The sequence below is a fragment of the Castor canadensis genome, chromosome 16 (genome assembly GCF_047511655.1).
Source record: "Castor canadensis chromosome 16, mCasCan1.hap1v2, whole genome shotgun sequence".
Classification (NCBI taxonomy): Eukaryota; Metazoa; Chordata; class Mammalia; order Rodentia; family Castoridae; genus Castor; species Castor canadensis.
In genome coordinates this window covers 19,515,788-19,528,215 of record NC_133401.1, presented here as the reverse complement: position 1 = coordinate 19,528,215, position 12,428 = coordinate 19,515,788, and positions in this window count along the sequence as shown.

Sequence of the window (12,428 nt, the reverse complement as noted above, 5' to 3'; positions counted from 1 at the left end):
ACTCAGATCCAGACTCCAACAAAACGAAGATAAACTATGCCAAAGAACCCAATGAAGCCCACAAGAACAATCTAAAAGAAGAAATAATACAGGTAATCAATGAGAATTTTATAGAGATGATACTGGATATGGTCAACCAAAATGTTCAGGAGACACTCAAGAAATTCCAAGACAACAAAAATAGACAATTTGAAAAAGCACAAGAAGAAATAAAAGAAACCATAGAAGCACTGTATAAATACCAAAGTGAAACAAAGAACACAATTAATAAAGATATAAATGGACTCAGGAAAAAATAGACAACATTAAAGAGGAAGTAAGTCACGATGTGGAAAACCTCAGAAAAAAGAATGAAACAGAATTGCAAAACAAAATGGAATGCCAATGCAGCAGAATAGAACAAACAGAAGACAGAATCTTAGAACTCAAAAATGAAATGGTAGTTAAAGGAAAAACCAAAGAACTGTTAGTTAAACAAATCAAGACCTGTGAAAAGAAAATGCAAGAAGTCACTGACTCCATCAAAAGACCAAACCTGAGAATCATGGGCGTTGAAGAAGGAGCTGAGGTGCAAGCAAAGGGAATGCATAATATATTCAACAAAATAAAAACAGAAAATTTCCCAAATCTGGAAAATCTATTCCCATACAGAAGCAAGAGGCCTCCAGAAAACCAAACAGACTAGATCAAAATAGAACTACTCCATGGCATATCATCATTAAAATAACAAATACAGAAACTAGGGAAAGAATATTGAAGTCTGTATGAGAGAAAAAAACAAAAAACATACAAAGGTAAACCCATCAAAATCACAGCCGACTTCTCAACAGAAACATTAAAAGCAAGAATAGCATGGGGTGAGATCTTCTGGGAACTGAATGAAAATAACTTCAACCCCAGGAAACTCTACCCTGCAAAACTATCATTCAAAATAGATGGAGCAATAAAAGTCTTCCATGATAAGCAGAAACTAAAACAATATGTGACCACAAAAGATTCTTCAAGGGATTCTGCACACAGAAAGTGAAACCCAACATAACCATGAAAGGGCAAGCAGCAACAAACTACAGGAAAAGAAAAAGCTAGAAAGTAGAGAGTAACCTCAACTCAGGTACACACAATCAAACCTTCAAACAACTAAGACAACTAAATGACAGGAATCACCACATACCTATCAGTACTAACAATTAATGTCAAAGGACTTAATTCCCCCATCAAAAGGTACTGTTTGACGAAATGGATTAAAAAGGAAGATCCAACAATTTGTTGCTTACAAGAGACTCATCTCACCAACAGAAATAAGCATAGGCTTAGGGTGAAAGTCTGGAAGAAGATCTACCAAGGCAATGGCTTCTGAAAAAGGACAGGAGTAGCAATACTTATCTCTGAAAAGTGGACTTCAAACCTACACTGATCTAACGAGGTAAAGAAGGACACTCCATACTAATCAAAGGGGAAATAGACCAAAAGGAAATAACAATTACCAACCTATATGCACCGAATGTGAACGCAGCAAATTTCATCAAACATACCCTGAAAGACCTAAAAGCATATATTAACTCCAACACAGTGGTTGTGGGAGACTTTAACACCCCATTATCATCAATAGATAGAACTCAGCAACAAAAGTAAAGACAAAAAACCACGCAAACAGCTGGAAACTGAGTAACTCATCACTTAATGAACAATGGGTCATTGATGAAATAAAAGAGGAAATTAAAACGTTCCTGGACTTCAATGAAAATGACAACGCAACCTATGGGAACCTAAACCAAAGATCTTAATATCAGACCCAAAACTCTAAAGTTGATACAGGAAAGAGTAGGAATTAGTAGGTATAGGTAAGAACTTTCTCAATGGAACCCCAACAGCACAGCAACTAAGAGATAACATAGATAAGTGGGACTTCATAAAACTAAAAAGCTTCTGTTCATCAAAGGAAATGGTCTCTAAACTGAAGAGAACACCCACATAGTGGGAGAAAATATTTGCCAGCTACACATCAGACAAAGGACTGATAACCAGAATATATAGGGAACTTAAAACCTAAATTTTCCCAAAATTGATGAACCAATAGAGAAATGGGCAAGTGAACTAAACAGAAATTTCTCAAAAGAAGAAATTCAAATGGCCAAAAAACACATGTAAAAATGCTCACCATCTCTAGCAACAAAGGAAATGCAAATTAAAAGCACACTAAGATTCCACCTTACCCCTGCTAGAAAAACCATCATTAGCAACACCACTAACAACAGGTGTTGGTCAAGATGTGTGGATAAAGGAACCCTATTACACTGCTGGTGGGAATGTAAACGAGTACAACCACTTTGGAAAGAAATTTGGAGGCTACTTAAAAAGCTAAACATTGATCTACCATATGATCCAGCAATACCACTCTTGGGGATATACCCAAAAGAATGTGACACGTGTTACTCCAGAGGCACCTACACACCCATGTTTATTGAAACATTATTCACAATAGCCAAGTTATGGAAACAGCCAAGATACCCCACTACTGACGAATGGATCAAGAAAATGTGGTATCTATGCACAATGGAATTTTATGTAGCCATGAAGAAAAATGAAATGTTATCATTCGCTGTAAATGGATGGAATTGGAGAACATCATTCTGAGTGAGGTTAGCCTGGCCTAAAAGACTAAAAATCCTATGTTCTCCCGCATATGCAGACATTAGATCAAGGGCAAACACAACAAGGGAATTGGACTTTGATCGATCACATGATAAAAGGGAGAGCACATAAGGGAGGTATGAGGACAGATAAGACACCAGAAAACTAGGTAGCATTTGTTGCCCTCAATGCATAGAAACTAAATCAGATACTTTAAAGTGACAGAGGCTAGTAGGAGAAGGGGACCAGGAAGTAGAGAAAAGGTTAGATCAAGAAGAATTAACCTAGAAGGTAACACACATGCAAAGGAAATTAATGTGAGTCGACACCCTGTATAGTTATTCTTATCTCAACTAGCAAAAACCCTTGTTCCTTCCCATTGTTGCTTATACTCTCTCTTCAACAAAATTAGAGATAAGGGCAAATAGTTTCTTCTGGGTATCGAGGGGGTGGGGGGAGAGGGAGGGGGGAGAAATTACCCAAACATTGTATGCACATATGAATAATAGATAAATAAATAAATAAAAAATAAAGGAGATGAAATTTTTAACAACACTTTGATTTCCCATCAACCCAGTTAGAATGGCCATAATCAAGGACAAAAGCAACATCAAATGCTGACAAGGATGTGGCAACATACAAAACCCCACACACTCTTTTAGGAATGCAATTTAGTACAACCATATGGAAAGCACTATAGCGATTACTCAAAAACTAGAGATAAAACTGCAAAATGATCCATTGATCCTGGGCATCTACTCAAAGGAACATATGTCAGGATACAATAGAGACACCTGTACACTGATGTGCATTGCAGCATTGTTTTGGAAATTGAGAAAATTTGAATGAATTTCCAGAAGACTTAACTTGCAATAGAAAAAGTAATAAAGATAATAAAAGTCATAAATATACAATGTAGGCCATATAAACTAAAAGTCCAACAGCAAAAACTCTTCCATGAGAAATTCCAGTGAAGAAGTCCCACTCTCCTATCAAAGAGAGGGAAGCCCAAGTCCCTCACTGAGGGGAGGAAAGAGGTAATGTGCACCACAACAAGAATCCTACAAGTGGTTACATTTCCAGCATAGGCTTACATGAGGAAAAGTGCTGGAAATCCAGGAGAAAAAGCTCAAAATCCCAACCACAGGGACATAAAGGATTAAAACCCTAACCAAAAACACCTCTACATGCATAAATCTCAGTGGAGAATGAAACACCAAGACGACTCTGCCTCAAAAGCTAACTCCACCACTAAGGATCTAAACACCTGCATAAAGGAAGAGATACAAAATACTGAATTCTAAAAATCAATGGTGAAAATGATTAACAAGCTCAAAGAAGAAACATGAAAGCTATTATCTTTTCTCTTATAGGATATTAATAAACAGTTAAATGAGCTCAAAGAAAATAAAAACAAACAGATGAATGAAATTAAGAAAACTGTGCAGGATATGAAAAAGAAATCAATAAAGGTATGGAAACCCTTAAAAACATCAATCTGAAATAACTCAATATCCCAAATAAAAATCTCAATCAAAAGCTTGGTGAACAGAGTGAAGCAATTTGAAAATAGAAAATCAGGAATGGAAGACAAAGTTGAGGTATTAGACCAAACAGTAAAAGATCATGAAAGAATGGTAAGAAAACACAAATGGAACATGTCAGAAATCTAGGATACCATGAAAAAAATAAACCTATAAACATGGGTGCAGAAGAAGGAGATGAGATACAAACTAAAGACATTGACAACCCATTCAATGGAATATTAGCACAGAACTTCTCTAACCTCGAGAAAGAGAGAGTCACACATGTGCAGGAAGCTTACAGAACATACAGACTAAAAAAGAAACTCCCCCAGACACATCATAATCAAAACACTCATCACACATAACAAGGAAGGAATACTGAAAGCTGGAAAAGAGAAAAGAGAGGTCCCATATTAAGGTAAATCCATTAGAATAACAGCATATTTCTCAACTCAAACTGTACATGCAAGAAGGTCATAAAAAGACATAATTCAGGTGGATCCAAGATGGTGACTAGAGGGAGGAAGCAGATAGTGTGAGCTCTGTAAAGCAAAATTCTTGTTGAGATGCTGGAGCCACACTTGGCAGGAAAAACCACCAAGAAGAAGCAAAACTCTGACATCCCAAACCCCCAGCCTGCACAAAGCTTCTCCATGCCACAGTACACTGAGAAAAGAGGAGGGCTTCTGCATCACCAGATACCAGCTCCTAACCTGCCTGGGAGATTAGACCAATAGGTGAGCAAATAAGCAGCATGCAGTACCCCCACAGCCACCCCTGGGATAAAACCAGCATAGATCCCTGGACAGTCTGACCCCTGCCCTGGAATAAAAAAGACAAAAAAGTGAGTGATAAACAAGGAACTGAAAAGGACACATCACAAAGAATGCAGGGCAGCTAGAGCTCACTGGAGAATAGGGGAGGGGCAGCTCCCTCCCATCAAAATTTAAATATATAAAGCCTACAACAGTAGCTGGCTGGCAGTAGGCAACAGATGAGCTGCAGCATGAAACAGAGCAGATAGTGGTTCACAAAGCTGTCTCCTGACCCAACAACCTGGTGAGACTACAACAGAGCTACTGCTTAAATACCAACACCAGGACTGGACCTGAATTTTTTTTATACTTTCATATACTTTTTCTAATTTTTTATTGTATTTTCTTTTTCCATTATAATTTTTTTTTCTTTTTTCTTTTGGTGAGACAATGACAGAGCTACTACTCAAATACCAATACCAGGACTGGATGCTGAAGGAGTAACAGCAGAACTACTAAGACTGATATTTCAGTGCATCTGAACAAAGGATTTTCTTTCTTTTTCTCTCTTCTTTTTTCTTTTTTCTCTTTCTCTCTTAATGCTTATTTAGTTCACTGTTGATTAGTACACCATCTCTCCCTGTTAATTTCTCTCAATCCCTTTTTCTTTTTCTTTTCTTTTTTGCTTTCTTTTTGCTCTTACTCTTCCATTCTAGATATCATTACTTTTACTACTGCAAGCTAGATAATACTAAATTACACACAGTACTGGACTGGAACAGCACCAGGAGGAATGATGGGAAGATGGAAAATGGATGGAAACCATTTTTCCTCCAATAATAAATTAGTACAGGAACAAGAGGGAAATGAAGAAAATGGATACCCAGATTAAGACTCCAACAAAACAAAGAGAAACTATACCAAGGAACCCAAGAAATCCCACAAGAACACCCTGAAAAAAGAAATCCTGCAAGTAATCAATGAGAATTTCATAAAGAAGATACTAGACATGATCAACCAAAATGTACAGGAGACACTCAAGAAATTCCAAGACAACAAAAACAAAGAATATGGAAAAGCAGAAGAACAAATAAAACAAACCTAGAATCCATGAACAAACACCAAAGTGAAATAAAGTACACCATAAATGGAGAATAAATGAACTCAAGACAAAAACTGACAATATTAAAGAGGAAGAGATCCATCATATGGAAACTTCAGAAAAAAAAATGAAACAGAAATACTAATCAAAATGGAAGGCTACTCCAGAAGACTAGAACAAGCAAAAGAAAGAATCTCAGAACTCGAAAATGAAATGGCAATTAATGGAAAAATTGAAGAAACACTAGTCAGACAACTCAAGACCCGGGAAAGGAATATGCAAAAACTCACTAACTCCATCAAATGACAAAATGTGAGATTCATGAGCATTGAAGAAGGAGAAGAGGTGCAAGCACAGAGAATAAAGAAAGAATATTCAAGGCTGTAAGAGAGAAAAAACCAAATAACATAAAAAGGTAAACCCATCAAAATCACAGCAGATTTCTCAATGGAAACCTTAAAAGCAAGAAGAGCATGGAGAAAGGTCTTCTGGGCACTGAATGAAAATAACTCCAACTCTAGGATACTGTACCCAGAGAAACTACCATTCAAAATAGATGGAGCAATAAAAGTCTTCCATGGTAAGCAGAAACTAAAACAACATATGACCATCAGCCACCACTACAAAAGATTCTTCAAGGAATTCTGCACACAGAAAGTAAAAGCAAACAAAACCATGAAAGGGCAGGCAGAACGAAACCACAGGAGATGAAAAGGCAAGAAATTAAAGCGTAACATTGATTTAGCTGCACACAACCAAACACTTAAACAACTAAGGCAACTAAATGACAGGAATCACCACATATCTATCAATACAAACATTGAATTTTAATACAATTAATTCCCCCATCAAAAGACACCTTTGACAAACTGGATTAAAAAGGAAGAGCCAACAATTTGTTGCTTACAGGAGACCCATCTCATTGACAAAAACAAGCACAGGCTTACCATGAAACTCTGGAAGAAGATTTATCAAGCCAATGGTCCCTGAAAGCAAGCAGGAATAGCAAAACATATCTTGGACAACGTAGACTTCAAACCTACATTGATCAAATGAGATAAAGAAGGACATTCCATATTAATAAAAGGGGAAATAAACTAAAAGAAATAATAATTATCAATCTTTATGCATCCAATGTCAATGCACACAATTTCATCAAACATACCTGGAAGGATGTAAAAACATATATAAAGTCCAACCCAGTGGTATTGGGAGATTTTAATACCCCCCATCACCAATAGATAGGTCATTCAAAGAAAAAATCCATACAGAAATCCTAGCTCTAAATCACACCATAGATCAAATGGACCTAGCCAATGTCTACAGAATATTTCAACCAACTTTTCCATGATACACATTCTTCTCAGCAGCCCATGGAATCTTTCCAAAATTGATCATGTCTTAGGGCACAAAGCAAGCCTCAGCAAATATAAGAAAATAGAAGTAATACCATGCATTCTATCTGATCACAATGCATTAAAACTAGAACTCAACAACAAAAATAATAGGAAAACACATGCAAACAGTTGGAAACTGAACAACACATTGCTCAATGATCAATGGATCATTGATAAAATAAAAGACCTACCAGAACCTATGAGACACAGCAAAAGCAGTCCTGAGAAGAAAGTTTATAGCCATGAGTGTATATATTAAAAAGACTGAAAGATCTCAAACCAATGACCTAATGCTACATTACAAACTCTTAGAAAAACAAGAACAAGAAAATCCCAAAACAAATAGAAGGAGAGAAATAATAAATATAAGAGCTGAAATCAATGAAATAGAAACAAAAATAACCATACAAAGAATAATGAAACAAAAAGTTGGTTCTGTGAAAAAATAAATAAGTTTGATTGACCCCTGGCAAACCTGACTAAAATGAGGAGAGAAAAAACCCAAATTAGTAAAATCAGAAATGCAAAAGGGGAGATAACAACAAACATCACAGAAATCCAGGAAATCATCAGAGACTACTTTAAGAACCCATATTCTAATAAATTTGAAAATCTTGAAGAAATGGACAGATTTCTAGATACTTATGATCATCCAAAATTGAACCAAGAGGACATTAATCACCAGAATAGATCTATAACACAAAATGAAATTGAAGCAGCAATAAAGAGTCTCCCAAAAAAGAAACATCCAGGACCTGATGGATTCTCTGCTGAATACTATCAGACATTTAAAGAACTAACACCAACCCTCCACATATGTTCCATGAAATAGAAAGGGAAGGAAACCTGACTAACTCATTTTATGAAGCCAGTATTACACTCTTCCCAAAACCAGACAAAGACACCTCAAAAAGGAGAACTATAGGCCAATCTCCTTAATGAACATTGATGCAAAAATCCTCAATAAAATAATGGCAAACTGAATTCAACAACACAGCAGACAAATCATTCACCATGATCAAGTAGGATTCATCCCAGGAATACAGGTGTGGCTCAACATATGCAAACCAATAAATGTAATACACCACATTAACAGAAGCAAAGACAAAAACCACTTGATCATCTCAGTAGCTGCATCTCAATAGATTGACAAAATCCAACACCACTTCATGATAAAAGCTCTAAGAAAATGAGGAATAGAAAGTACCTCAACAAAATAAAAGCTATATATGAGAAACCTACAGCCAACATCATACTTAATGGTGAAAAACTGAAACCATTTCCCATAAAAAAAGGAATGAGACAAGGATGCCCAGTATCCCCATTCCTATTCAACATAGTACTGGAATTCCTAGCCAGAGCAATTAGGCAAGAAGAAGAAATGAAAGGAATACAGATAGGTAAAGAAACTGTCAAAATATCCCTACTTGCAGACAACATGATCCTATACCTTAAAGACCCAAAAATGCTACATAAAAACTCTTAGACACCATCAATTGCTACAGCAATTTGGCAGGATATGAAATCAACTTACTAAAATCATTACCTTTTCTATACACTAATAATGAACAAACTAAGAAAGAATATATGAAAACAATTCTATTTACAATAGCCTCAATAAAAATCAAATACCTAGGAGTAAACTTAACAAAGGATATGAATGACCACTACAAAGAGAACTACAAACCCCTGAAGAAAGAGATTGATGAAGACTACAGAAGGTGGAGAGATCTCCCATGCTCATGGATTGGTAGAAGCAACATAGTAAAAATGGCTATACTGCCATAACCAATCTACATGTTCAGTGCAATTCCTATCAAAATCCCAATGACATTCATCAAAGTGATTGAAAAATCTACCCTAAAATTCATTTGGAAACACAAGAGACCATGAATAGCCAAGGCAACTCAGCAAAAAGAACAATGCTGGAGGTATCACAATTCCTGGCTTCAAACTATATTACAAAGCAATAGCAATAAAAACAGCCTGGTACTGGCACAAAAAAAGGCATGAAGACCAGTGAAACAGAATAGAGGACCCAGATATGAATCCCTATAACTATACCCACCTTATATTTGACAAAGGTGCTAAAAATATACCATGGAGAAAAGACAGCCTCTTCAACAAATGTTGTTGGGAAAAGTGTTTAGCCATCTGCAAAAAACTGAAACTAGATCCATGTTTATCTCCCTGTACTAGTATCAACTAAAATGGATCAAGAATCTTAATATCAGACCCCAAACTCTAAAGTTGGTACAGAAAAGAGTATGAAACACATTGGAAGTAATAGGTATAGGCAAGGAATTCCTAAATAGAACCCCAGCAGCTCAGCAACTAAGAAAAAGTATGGACAAAAGGGACTTCATAAAACTAAAAACCATCTGCACAACAAAAGAAATTGTCTCTAGACTGAAGAGGCCACCCACAGAGTGGGAGAAAATATTTCCCAGCTACACATCAGACAAAGGACTGATAAGCAGAATATATAGGGAATTCAATAAACTAAACTGTCCCTAAAATCAATGAATGAATAAAAAAATGGGCAAGTGAACTAAACAGAACTTTTGCAAGAGAAGAAATTCGAATGGCCAAAAAACACATGAAAAAAATGCTTACCATCTCTAGCCATAAAGGTAATGCAAATCAAAACCACACTAAGATTCTACCTCACCCCTGTTACAATAACCATCATTAGAAACACAAATAACAGCAGATGTTGGCAAAGATGTGGGGAAAAACAAACTCTTGTACACTTCTGTTGGGAATGCAAACTAGTACAACCACTCTGGAAAAAAAATTGGAGGCTTCTTAAAAATCTAAACATAGATCTGCCATATGATCCAGCAATCCCATTCCAGGGGATATACCCAAAGGAATGTAACACAGGTTACTCCAGAAGCACTTGCACACCAGTGTTTATTGAGGCACTATTCACAATAGCCAAGTTGTGGAAACAGCCAAGATGCCCCACTACTGACGAATGGGTTAAGAAAATGTGGTATTTAAGCACAATGGAATTCTACCCAACCATGAAGAAGAATGACATCTTATCATTCACAAGTAAATGGAAGGAACTGGAGAACATCATTCTGAGCAAGGTTAGCCAGGCTCAGAAGACCAATAATTGTATGTTCTGCCTCATATGCAGACTTTAGATCTAGGGCAAAGAAGCAATGTAATTGGACTTTGGTCACATGATAAGGTGAAAGCACCCAAGGGAGGTATGAGGATAGGTAAGAAACTCAAAAAACACGATAGTATTTGATGTCCTCAATGCAAAGGAACTAATGCAGAAACTTAAAACGACAGAGGCCAATAGTAGAAGGGAATCAGGAACTAGTGAAAAGGTGAGTTTGAGAAGAATCAACTTAGAATGCAACACATATGTACATGAAATCAATGTGAGGAATCACCCTGTATAGCTATCTTTATCTCAACTAGCAACAGTGCTTTGTCCTTCTTATTATTGTTTATACTCTCTATTCAAGAAAATTACAGATAAGGGCAGAACAGTTTCTGCCTGGAAGCAAGGAGGTAGGTTGGGGAGAAGGGGGGTAGGGGGGAGAAATGACACAAACATTGTATGCACGTATGAATAAACAAAAAAGTCTAAAATTTCAAAAACCCAAAAATAAAAATAAGAAAATAAAGGGAGAAAGATTTATTTGGAAAAACAAGTATTATTTCAATACAAATTTTACTAGCTGAAAAAAAAAACATAATTCAGGGCTTGAAATAAAGCAACTGTCAACCTAGACTACTTTATTCAGCAAAACTATCCTTCTTAATTGAAAGAGACAGTAAAATCTTCCACAGCATGGAAAAATTAAAGGAATTCACAGATACCAAGCCAGCACTACAAAAGATACTTAAAGGACTTTTACATAAAGAAGGAAAAATTAGAGTGAGACAGAAAGACTCAAGCAAGAATAAACCCCTTTGAGCAAGCAGACAAGTAAATAAGGAACAAGTAAAACTAAACAACAGGGGAATAAAAAGGACTGGAAACAACAGGCATCTCTCAATATTAACACTGCATGTAAATGGGCTTAATGTCCAATCAAAAGACAAAGAATAGAAAACTGGGTTCAAAAACAAGACCCAACCAAACGGTTCATACAAGAGACTCATCTCACTGAAAAAAATAAATACTGACTTAGAGTCAAAGGTTTTCTTAGCAAATGGACCTGGTAAACACACAAGTGTAGCTTTACTCATATCTAACAAAGTAGACTTCAGATGAAAATCCATCAGAAGAGACAATGAAGGTCACTTCATGTTTAATAAAGGAATAATAAATCAAGAGGAAATATCAATAATTAACATATATGCACCACACACAGGGGCACCCATCTACATTACAAAAAAAAAACTCTAATGGACCTAAGAGCACAGGTAGACTCTAACACAGTGATAGTGGGATCTGAATACACAATGTCACCAATAGATCATCCAGGCAAATGATAAACAAAGAACCTTCAGAGATACTCCACACATTAGACCAAATATACATGGTAGACGTCTACAGAGTATTTCCCCCAATAACTGGCCAATACACATTCTTTTCTGTAGCTCATGGAACTCTCAGAAAATGAAATAGAGGCTACAAAAGCTACAAGAAAGAGCCACAAAAGCGAGGGTTGGTTCATTTTTAGCTTTAGATGCCACCTAGGTGCTCAGTAACTGATAAATGGATAAAGAAAATGTAGTATACATTCACAATGGCATAGTAGTCATCCGTAAAGAATAATGGAATTATGTCCTGTGCAGGAAAATGGAACTAGAGTTTACGATGTTGAGTGAGATAAGCCAATTTCAAAAGTCCAAATGACTATTTTTTCCCTCTATGCTGAATCTAGACTTAAAATGATAACAGCAATAATAATAGGACATGAGTATAAGGAACATTCTTTTTATATGACATGAGTATAAAGGAGGGCTATTATGAGCGGGGGATTAATGCAACCAGAGGAGAAAGTGAAGAGGGGTGACTGGAAATGAACTATGTCACACTGAC